The sequence below is a fragment of the Carcharhinus amblyrhynchos genome, chromosome 9 (genome assembly GCF_965287045.1).
Source record: "Carcharhinus amblyrhynchos chromosome 9, sCarAmb.v2.hapA, whole genome shotgun sequence".
Lineage (NCBI taxonomy): Eukaryota > Metazoa > Chordata > Chondrichthyes > Carcharhiniformes > Carcharhinidae > Carcharhinus > Carcharhinus amblyrhynchos.
The window spans coordinates 70046519-70057892 of record NC_137332.1 but is presented as its reverse complement, the minus strand read 5'-3'; positions in this window follow the sequence as shown (position 1 = coordinate 70057892).

Sequence of the window (11374 nt, the reverse complement as noted above, 5' to 3'; positions counted from 1 at the left end):
TTTTAACAAAATAAAAATTCTGACGGCTGGAACAGCATCTGAGGATAACCCCCGCTGGTTAAGTGGGTTCGCTTTACCTAGAAAGTGTCAAACGCAATGAGGAGATCACAGAATTGCAAAATGAGGGGAGCCCAAGTTATTGTAATCTGCAGGAAATATACTCCTGACGCTATGATCGGAACTTAGATGGACAAACAAATTAACACTTAACACGGCTTTACCTTCAAGTTCTGCGTCCCTTCTCTGAAGATACATCTTCCTGACGACTGGTGCAGCACAGTAACACAATGGTTAGCACTGCTGCTTCACAGCTCCAGGGACCTGGATTCGATTCTCAGCTTGGGTCACTGTCTGTGTGGAGTTTGCACATTCTCCTCGTGCCTGTGTGGGTTTCCTCTGGGTGCTCCGGTTTCCTCCCACAGTCCGAAGATATGCTGGTTAGGTTGATTAGCTATGCTAAAATTGCCCCTTAGTGTCCTGAGATGTGTAGGTTAGAGGGATTAGTGGGTAAATACATAGGGATATGGGGGTAGGGCCTGGGTGGGATTGTGGTTGGTGCACACTCGATGGACCATATGGCCTCTTTCTGCACTGTAGGGTTCTATGATCTATGATCTAAATGATAATTGGTGTAACTTGGCCGAGTTGGTCAACTATCTACAGATTAACATAAGCAGAGATGAAGTGGAGATGCCAGCATTGGACTGGGATAAACACAGTAAGAAATCTGACAACACCAAGTTGAAATCCAACAGGTTTATTTGGAATCACGAACTTTCAGAGTGCTGCTCCTTCAGCAGGAGAGTTAGTTCACAAACATGGCATATATCGGCAAAGACACAATTGCAAGATAATTACAGATTTGTCTTTGCCGATATATGCCGTGTTTGTGAACTAACCTCCGCTCACCTGATGAAGGAGCAGTGTTCCGAAAGCTTGTGATTCCAAATAAACCTGTTGGACTTTAACCTGAGACTTCTTACTAAGCGGAGATGGCTGAGGATATTTAACAGAGCCCATAATTTTGCCGTCGGCCAAAATCTAACATCAGCAAAGTTCTAGTAAGGAGCCGTGACAGAAATGCACAGTAAGTCTTCCCCTGCATGCACCTCCACCCCCGCAGCCCCTCACTCTTCTCATGAAAATCTGATATTTGATGTTTGCTGATGTCTGATGTTTCTTTCATGTTCAATACAGTTTTTGATTAATTACATAGAATATTCAGCGCAGAAACAATCATCTGATGCTGCCAGTCCCTATCAATGTTTATGCTCCACAAGAATCCCCTCCCAATTTTCTTCATCTAACACTATTATTATAATCTTCTGTTCCCCCTTCTCCTTTTTATACCCATCTAACACTTCTTTAAAGACAGTCATAATATTCACCTCAATTATTCAGTGTGGCAGTGAGCTCCACATTCTCACCATTCTCTGGTTAAAAAAAAATCCCTTTCTTCTGAATTCCCTAATTGGTTGCTTAATAACATAATGCAGAAGGTCTTGTGGCACAATGGGTAGTGTCCCTGCCTCTGAGCCAGAAGCTCTGAGTTCAAGTCCCACTCCAGGATTTGATGGCCAAGGAAGGCGTGTTCATAATGTGCCATATAAGAACATAAGAAATAGGAGCAGGAGTAGGCCATCTAGCCCAACGAGCCTGCCCCGCCATTCAATAAGATCATGGCTGATCTGAAGTGGATCAGTTCCACTTTCCCGCCCTCTCCCCATAACCCTTAATTCCCTTGTCTGTCAAAAACCTATCTACCCATGTCTTAAATATATTTAGCGAGGTAGCCTCCACCACTTCAACGGGCAGAGAATTCCGGAGATTCACCACCCTTTGAGTGAAGAGATTCCCCCTCAACTCCGATCTAAACTGCCCCCCCCCCCTTATCTTGAGGCTGTGCCCTCTAGTCCTGCTATCCTTCCTAAGCGGGAAGAATCTCTCTACCTCTATCCTATCCATCCCCTTCATTATCTTATACTTCTCTATAAGATCCCCCCTCATCCTTCTAAACTCCAATGAGTACAGACCTAGTCTATTTAGTCTGTCTTCATAGTCCAACCCCCTCATCTCCGGTATCAGCCTAGTGAACCTCCTCTGCACTCCCTCCAAGGCCAATATATCCTTCTGCAAGAGCGACCAAAACTGCACACAATACTCCAGCTGCGGCCTCACCAGTACCCTGTACAGTTGCAGCAAGACCTCCCTGCTTTTATATTCTATCCCCCTCGCTATAAAGGCCAGCATCCCATTCGCCTTCTTGATCACCTGCTGCACCTGCAGACTGAGTTTTTGCGACTCGTGCACAAGGACCCCCAGGTCCCTCTGCACCGTAGCATGCTGCAGCTTTTCACCCTTTAAATAATAATCCCTCCTACTATTATTCCTGCCAAAGTGGATAACCTCACACTTGCTAACATTATGCTCCATCTGCCAGGTCCTCGCCCACTCACTCAGCCTATCCAGATCCCTCTGCAGACTTTCCACACCCTCCACACAATTTGTTTTTCCACTCATCTTCATGTCATCAGCAAATTTCGTCACCCTACACTCAGCCCCATCCTCCAGATCATCTATATAAATGGTAAATAGCTGAGGCCCCAGCACCGATCCCTGCGGCACTCCACTAGTCATCAACAACCAACCAGAATAGCACCCATTGATACCAACTCTCTGCTTCCTAGTAGACAGCCAATCCTCTATCCACGCTAACACCTTACCCCCATCTCCATGCACCCTAACCTTCTGTAGCAACCTTTTATGAGGCACCTTATCAAACGCCTTTTGGAAATTTAAAAACACACATCCACCGGTTCCCCTCTGTCTACCATACTAGTCACATCCTCATAGAAATCCAATAAATTTGTCAAACACGACTTCCCCTTAACGAATCCGTGCTGCATCTGCTTGATCAAACCATTCTTTTCTAGGTGCCTCGCTATTTCTTCTTTGATGACGGATTCTAGCATTTTTCCAACTACAGACGTTAAACTAACCGGCCTATAATTCCCTGCCTTTTGTCTGCTACTGTTTTTAAACAGCGGCATAACATTAGCCGTTTTCCAAACTTCCAGCACTTCCCCGGAGTCCAGCGAATTTTGGTAAATAACTACTAAGGCATCCACTATCACCTCTGCCATTTCTTTCAGATGCTTTCCATCCGGTCCTGGGGACTTGTCCACCTTCAGTCCCATTAGTCTATCTAATGTTGATTCTGAACACGTAAATCCTTCCAAAGCACACAAATGGCAGGCAGTAAGAGTGGGAGAGTCACGCAATGGAAATAAAGTGGAGCCTCTACCATTGCTGTCCTTAGCTCCTGGCTTCTACATGCTCGTAGAAATGTATATTGCCACAATAGCTTGGACTCCTTAGAGGGGCTGGATCGCTGGTGTGGATCAGATTGGGACAGCATGGGGTTTGATCCTCTTTCCGTGGATCCTCCTTGTGTTTTCCATGGTGTAGATTGTGGAACTGTGGGCTGGAATATTCTTTGGACAGAGGACTGATAAGCAGAAGATCTCATAATGACGACCTCTAGCTCTGCTCTTTTCCATAAGTCGAAACAACTCTATCAAAAAATTCTCAATTTTAAAGACCTCTATTTTTGATTTGATTTGATATTTGATGTGAGAAGTATTGTTTTTTGCACACTATGCAGACAAAACATTCCATTCATAGGGGAGAAGAAAAGGAGAGATCTCTGCCCCCAGCCCTGTCAGTTCATGGGAAATCCAGCCTGTTCTTCCTTTCATTATTTATAGGATGTGGTTGTGGCCGGCTAGCTGGGTCACCATTTATTGTGCAACCCTAGTCAGCCTTGAACTGAGTGGCTTGCTCAGCCATTTCAGAGTCAAGAGTGTTGCTGTGGATGTAGAATCGCATGTGGGTCAGACCAGGTAAGGATGGCAGATTCTCTTCCCTAAAGGATATTAATGAATCAGATAGACGTTTAACTGTAATTGACAAATCTTTGATAGACTTCTAATTCCTGATTTTTATTGAATCCAAATTTCACCATCTGCCATGGTGGGATTCGAAACCGAATTGTCAAGGCCATTAGATTACTAGTCTAGTGACAATACCACTACACTACCATCACCCTGCTAGATATAAATTCATAATTCCGGTATCATCTTCTTTTCCACCCTGTCCTCCATAGTTCATAATAAACTGGCCAGAACTGTATTTCAAGTATAGTCTAAATAAGGTTCAATACAAGTTTAGCAAAGCTCCTCTATTTTCAATCATATTCCTCTAGAACTTTAGTGCTTGGTTTGCTTTTGCAATGCTCTTACTGCCTTGCGTCACAAATTTTAATGATTGTGTATTTATATACCCAGAAAACTTGATCCCATTTAAACAGTTCTTATTTACCAAGTTATATGAAGGGACAGAGAAAGTTTATGAGGACAGTGTGGTTTAAGTTATAAATATGGACTTTCAAAAAATGCTTAATAAAGTATCGCATAATAGAAATGTTAGCAAAATAGAAGTCTGTAGAATTAATAGAGGAGTGGCAGGAGTGAATAGGGAAATGGCTAAGGAACAGAAAGCAGAGAGTATTGGTGAATAGTTGTTTTTTGGACATCAAGCAATTGTAACAGCAGTGTTCCCAAAGGTCAGTTTTGAGACCATTGCACTTTTTAGTGTTTTTTATTGGCCTGGGCTTGGTTGTGCAGAGTATAATCTCCAAGTTTGCAGATAATACAAAATACAGCAAATACAGCAAAGCCTTTGGTTGATAGAGTGAGGAGAAGCAATGTAAAAAGGCAGTTTTATAGAGAATTTAGGAACAAGGATGCCTGGAAATGTATGCATAAAAGTGCTTGAAGGCGACAGGGTAAATGGAGAAGGCAGCTGATATTTCATTTTGGGATCCGCGACTTTGTAAGTAGAGGCATGGGATTGTCCGGTTTTAACTTTCCTGACCCAGTGGGAATGGGGGAGGGGGCTAACAGAGTGCAGAAAATCCAGAAATCGGGATTAACCCCACATGCTGACTGGCAGGTTCAGCTTCCTGTCATCTTCTGAAGGGCAATTAGGGATGGGTAATAAATTCTGGCCTAGCTAGTGACGCCCACATTCTGTCAATGAATAAACAAAGATAGGGGGCAACCCAGGGGAGGTTACAGGAAGCCGCAGGATGCAGGAGATATAGATTCACCAAGATCCAATCACATCTGGTAGTGAGGGGCAAAGTGGCTGTGATCATAGGCAGGGGAACTGAGTCCTGGGTTTTGGCTGAATCAATGGTACCACGGGAGTATTCAATCCAGCGAGTGGCAGGAATTGAAAGCCTGATTGATAGGTGGCCAGGGGTCGGGGTGGGAAACCTCGGTGGAGATAGGCCCCAGCGCGTAGGGTCAGAGGCTCATGGGTGACGATGAGAACTGAAGACATCAGAGGCTCAGGGAGAGGTTGGAGGGCTGGATAAGGTAAGATCAGTGGGCTTGATGGCACTGAATATCAGAGGCTTCATGAACAAGGTCGAGGGCGGGATGGGGGGTGCGGAATAAGAAGAGGGAGATTGAACGGCCAGAGTGTTGTCCAATCATGGGGTTTTGGGCACACAGACAAACTGGATCCATCAGAAAGGCACCTTCCTTCTTATTCAGCAGTCGTGGAATCCCTACAACACAGAAGGCAGCCATTCGGCCCATCGTGCCTACACCTACAACAATCCCACCCTATCGGTGTAAACCCACATATTTACCCTGCTAATTCCCCCAAAACTAGGGTTAATTTAGCATGGCTAATCAACCTAACCCACACATCTTTGGACTGTGGAGGAAACTGGAGCACTGGAGGAAACCCACGCAGACACAGGAAGAACTTGCAAATTCCCCACAGATAGTGACCTAAGCCAGGAATCGAACCAGAGTCCCCGGCATTGTGAGGCAGCAGTGCCAGCCACTGTGATACTGTACCACTATAACCTTGCCTTGGTTTATCTGATAGGTTTCTCAGACCTCGGAAACTTAGCCAGCCTGGGTTAAACTCTAAATAGACCTCTTTGAGCAGGGTTGCCCTTACCCTGTCCCACCTCCTTCAAAACAGAAGTGGGCAGGTTGAAGTTGGAACTTGGAGCTTCAACATTTCTTCCCAGTTGACCCCCACTCATACTTTTTCAGGAAATAAAACTTTTCCTATTGACTAGAAAAGCGAAAAAGTTGTGCGATTTTTTTTTAAGAAAACGTTGGTTAGCTCTTGACTAAAATGGAAAATTCTGGGCGCCATGTTTCAGAAAGGATATCAAGTCCTTTGAAAGGGTGCGGAGAAGATTTACTGGAATTTTATCACGGATGAAAGATTTCACCACATTGCGACACTAAGGAATCTGCGATTGTTGTCCATCCAGCAGAGAACGTGACGGGGAGGTCTGATGGGGGTGTTCAACATGTTGAAGAATTTGACAGAGTAAATTAGTTTAAGCTATTTCCAGAAGCAGAAGTATTGGTAACCAGAAGACACAGGTAATCAGTGAAAGAACCAGAGATAAGGGTGATGTCATTTAGGATGGCGATGGGGAGAAATTTCTTTACACTGAAGGTTGTGAATCTTTGGAATTCTCTGCCCCAGAGGGCTGTGGAGGTTCAGTCACTGAGTGCATTTAAAGCAGAGATTGATAGATTTTCTGATCAACAATAACACAAAGCATTATGTGGATAGTGTGGGACAGACAGCATTGAAATGTTTGACTAGGTATGATTGTACTGAATGCTGGAGCAGGCTTGATAGTGCATAGAAACCCTACAGTGCAGAAAGAGACCCTTCGGCCCATCGAGTCTGCACCAACCACAATCCCACCCAGGCCCTACCCCCATGTCCCTACATATTTAACCCGCTAATCCCTCTAACCGACACATCTCAGGACACTATGGGGCAACTTTAAGCATAGCCAATCAACCTAACCCGCATGTCTTTGGACTGTGGGAGGAGGCCGGAGCACCTGGGGGGAACCCATGCAGACACGGGAAGAATGTGAAAAAGAAAAAAGTAGACAAAAGTCGTAGGTAGAAGAAGGATTGGAATGAGGCACTCACTGAATGTTAAAATGGGCGGTGTGGGCTTGTAGGGCTGAAGGGCCTGTTTCCTGTGCTGTGTTGTTCTTTGTTCTTTATAACAGGAGGGAAAAAGCGCTGTGAGGGAATTTATAATTTTGGATTTTTTCATGTCTACATTTTTGTAAGTTAGCTTCTATATAAAGTGCTCCTCGGTTGACTGGAAAATATTCAGTGACCCAGTCCCCACTACTTTCTGTGGAAGACAATTAAAACCAACAGGGAATCTGTAGGCCACCAAATAATGACGTCATGGTGGGGTGAGAAATAACAAAGAAATAACTGATGCATGTAAAACTGGTGCAGCAATTATCATGGGGGATTTTAATCTACATGTCGATTGGTCAAACCAGATCAGTCAAGGCAGCCTTGAGGAGGAGTTCATAGAATGTATCTGCGATAGCTTCCTTGAATAGTATGTAATGGAATCTACAAGGGAGCAAGCTATTCTAGATCTGATCCTGTGTAATGAGACAGGAATAGTTAATGATCTCACAGTTAGGGATCCTCTTGGAAGAGACGGTCATGGTGTGGTTGAATTTAAAATACAGATGGAGCATGAGAAGGTAAAATCCAGTCTCTTTTGCTTAAACAAAGGAGACTGTAAAGGGATGAGGGAGGCATTGGCTCAGGTAAACTGGGAGCAAAAGCTTTACAGTGGGATAATTGAGGAACTATGGAGGACTTGCAATGCGATTTTTCACAGTGCTCAGCAAAAGTATAGGCCAGTGATAAGGAAGGACTGTAGAAAAAGAGATTATCAGCCTGGATATCTAAGGAAATAAAGGAGGGTCTCAAATTGAAAGAAAATGCCTACAAAGTGGCAAAGATTAGAGGATAAGAAGAATGTAATAACTGGAAATGAGGAAATGGCTGAGGCATTGAACAGGTATTTTGTGTTAATCTTCACAGTGGAAGACACAAATAACATGCCAAAAATTGTTGACAAGAATGTTATGGCAGGTGAGGACCAAGAAACTATCATTATCACAAAAGAGATAGTGTTGGGCAAGCTAATGGGGCTAAAGGTAGACAAGTTTCCTGGCCCTGATGGAATGCATCCCAGGGTACTAAAAGAGATGACAGGGGAAATAGCAAATGCGCTTGTGGTAATTTACCAAAATTCGCTGGACTCCAAGGAGGTTCTGACAGATTGGAAAATAGCAAATGTGACGCCACTGTTTGAAAAAGGAGGTAGACAAAAGGCAGGTAACTATAGGCTGATTAATTTAACTTCTGTAGTTGAGAGAATGCTTGAATCTATCAAGGAAGAAATAACAAGACACCTGGATATAAATTGTCCTATTGATAAGACACAGTGTGGGTTCTTGAAGAGCAGTCATGTTTCACTAATTTGGTAGAATTCTTTGAGAACATTACATGTGCAGTGGACAATGGGGAACCTGTGATGTGGTGTATCTGGATTTCCAGAAGTCATTTGACAAGGTGCTGCACCAAAGGTTGATGCATAAGATAAAGGTGCACAGTGTTACGGGTAATGTAATAGCATGGATAGAGGATTGGTTAACTGACAGAAAGCAAAGAATAGGGTAAATGGGTTTTCTTCTGATTGGCGATCAGTGAATAGTGGTGTGCCTCAGGGATCAGTGTTGGGACCACAATTGTTTACGATTTACGTAGATGATTTGGAGTTGGAGACGAAGTGTAGTGTGTCAAAATTCGCAGGTGACACTGAGATGAGTGGCCGAACAAAGTATGCGGAGGACGCCGAAAGTCTGCAAAGGGATATGGATAGTCTAAGTGAGCGGGCGAGGGTCTGGTAGATGGAGTACAATGTTGGTAAAAGTGAGGCCATCATTTTGGAAGGAATAACAGCAAAATGAACTATTATTTAAATGGTAAAAAATTGCAGAGGGACCTGGGTGTCCTTGTGCAAGAATCACAAAACATTGGTTTGCAGGTGCAGCAGGTAATTTGATTTGATTTGATTTATTATTGGCACATATATTAACATACAATGAAAAATATTGTTTCTTGCTTGCTATACAGCCAAAGTATACCATTCATAGAGAAGGAAACGAGAGAGTGCAGAATGTAGTGTTCGAGCCATAGTTAGGGTGTAGAGAAAGATTAACTTAATGCAAGGTAAGTCAATGCAAAAGTCTGACAGCAACAGGGAAGGAGCTGTTCTTGAGTCGGTTGGTACGTGACCTGACTTTTGTATCTTTTTCCTGACGGAAGAAAATGGAAGAGAGAACGTCAGGGGTGTGTGGGGTCCTTAATTATGGTGGCTGCTTTGCGAGGCAGTGGGAAGTGTGGACAGAGTCAATGGATGGGAGGCTAGTTTGCATGATGGATTAGGCTACATTCACAAACTTTTGTAATTCTTGCGGTCTTGGGCAGAGCAGGAGCCATACCAAGTTGTGATACAACCAGAAAGAATGCTTTCTATGGTGTGTCTGTAAAAATAAGTGTGAGTCGTAGCTAACATGCCAAATTGCCTCAGTCTTCTGAGAAAGTACTCATGGACTTTCTTAACTATATTATCAGCATGGGGACAGGTTGTTGGCGATCTGGACACCTAAAAACTTGAAGCACTCGATCCTTTCTACTTTGTCCCCATTGATGTAAACAGGGGCATGTTCTCCTTTACACTTGCTGAAGTTGATGACAAACTCCTTCGTTTTGTTGACATTGAGGGAGAGATGATTGTTGCCGCACCGGTTCACCAGCTTCTCCATCTCATTCTTGTACTCTGTCTCGCCATTGTATGAGGTTCGACCCACTACAGTGTTATCGTCAGCAAACTTGAAAATTGAATTGGAGGGAAATTTTTAAGAAGGCAAATGGAATTTTGTCCTTCATTGCTAGAGGAATGAAGTTTAAAAGAAGCGAGGTTATGTTGCAGCTGTATAAGGTGCTGGTGAGGACACACCTGGAGTACTATGTACAGTTTTGGTCTCCTTACTTGAGAAAGGATATACTAGCACTAGAGGGGGTGCAGAGGAGATTCATTAGGTTGATTCTGGAGTTGAGAGTGTTGGCTTATGAGACGAGACTGAGTAGACTGGAATTACACTCAGTGGAATGCAGAAGAATGAGGGGAGATCTTATAGAAACATATAAGATTATGAAGGGAATAGATAAGATAGAAGCAGGGAAATTATTTCCACTAGCAGGTGAAGTTAGAACCAAGGAGCATGGTCTCAAAATAATGGGAAGCAGATTTAGGACTGAGTTGAGGAGGAACTTCTTCACACAAAGGGTTGTGAATCTGTGGAATTCCCCGCCCAGTGAAGCAGTTGAGGCTATCTCACTGAATGCTTTTAAGGTAAGGATAGATAAATTTTTGAACAGTAAAGGAATTAAGGGTTATGATGAGCAGGCGAGTAAGTGGAGCAGGCTCGAAGGGTCAAATGGCCCACTCCTACTTTTTATGTTATGTACTTATGTTAAATGAAGTGACAACAATCAGCTCAGGTGCAGCTTATCAGACCAGCATTTTTATTAGAGAATCATTTTTAACAATGATACTTTTCTGTCACCTTCCCCATTCAAAATTCCCCCATGCCCCCAAACAATCCAAGCTTTTGCAGAGTTCGCATTCTTCTGCTATTGCTTCTGATGTTCTTCTGCAGGTAAGGATTGTGAGAGATAATGAGCAATTTGATTATATTGTAATTTGCAGTTTCTCCTGAAGGAATTTCTATTGTACCATTAAAGATTAAGTTGTGTCAGAATATGTGTTGCTATATAAATCATCCAGCAGATGTACAACCTATGCACTGACTATGATATAAGAAAGTCCATCACAAACGGAGGTCCATTGTGGACATGCTTTAAGGCTCTGATACACACTATCTATTATGTATTTTCATGCTACCCTTTTCACAAACATTCATTCCCTCCACCGCAGACAAGCAGTGGCAGCCTTGTGTACCTTCTACAAGCTGTGCTGCAGGAACTCACTAATGTTCCTCAGGCAGCACCTTCCAAACTCACAACCATTATCATCCATAAGGATAAGAGCAGCAGATGCTTGGATACATGTCACCTGAAGATTCCCCTCCACCCTGACGTTGAAAATATATTGCCGTTCCTTCACAGTCACTGGGCCAAAATTATGGAACTCCCTCCCTAACAGCAATGTGGATATACCTACACCTCAGGGACTGCAACAGTTCAAGAAGGCAGCTCACCACCATCTTCTCAAGGCAACTAAGGATGGGCATTAAATGCTGGCCTAGCCAGCAATGCCAACATCCCACAAAATGAAATTTTAAAATGATGGCATAACCCCGAGGTATAACAATATTGTGATATGAATTAGACACACATTTTATTGT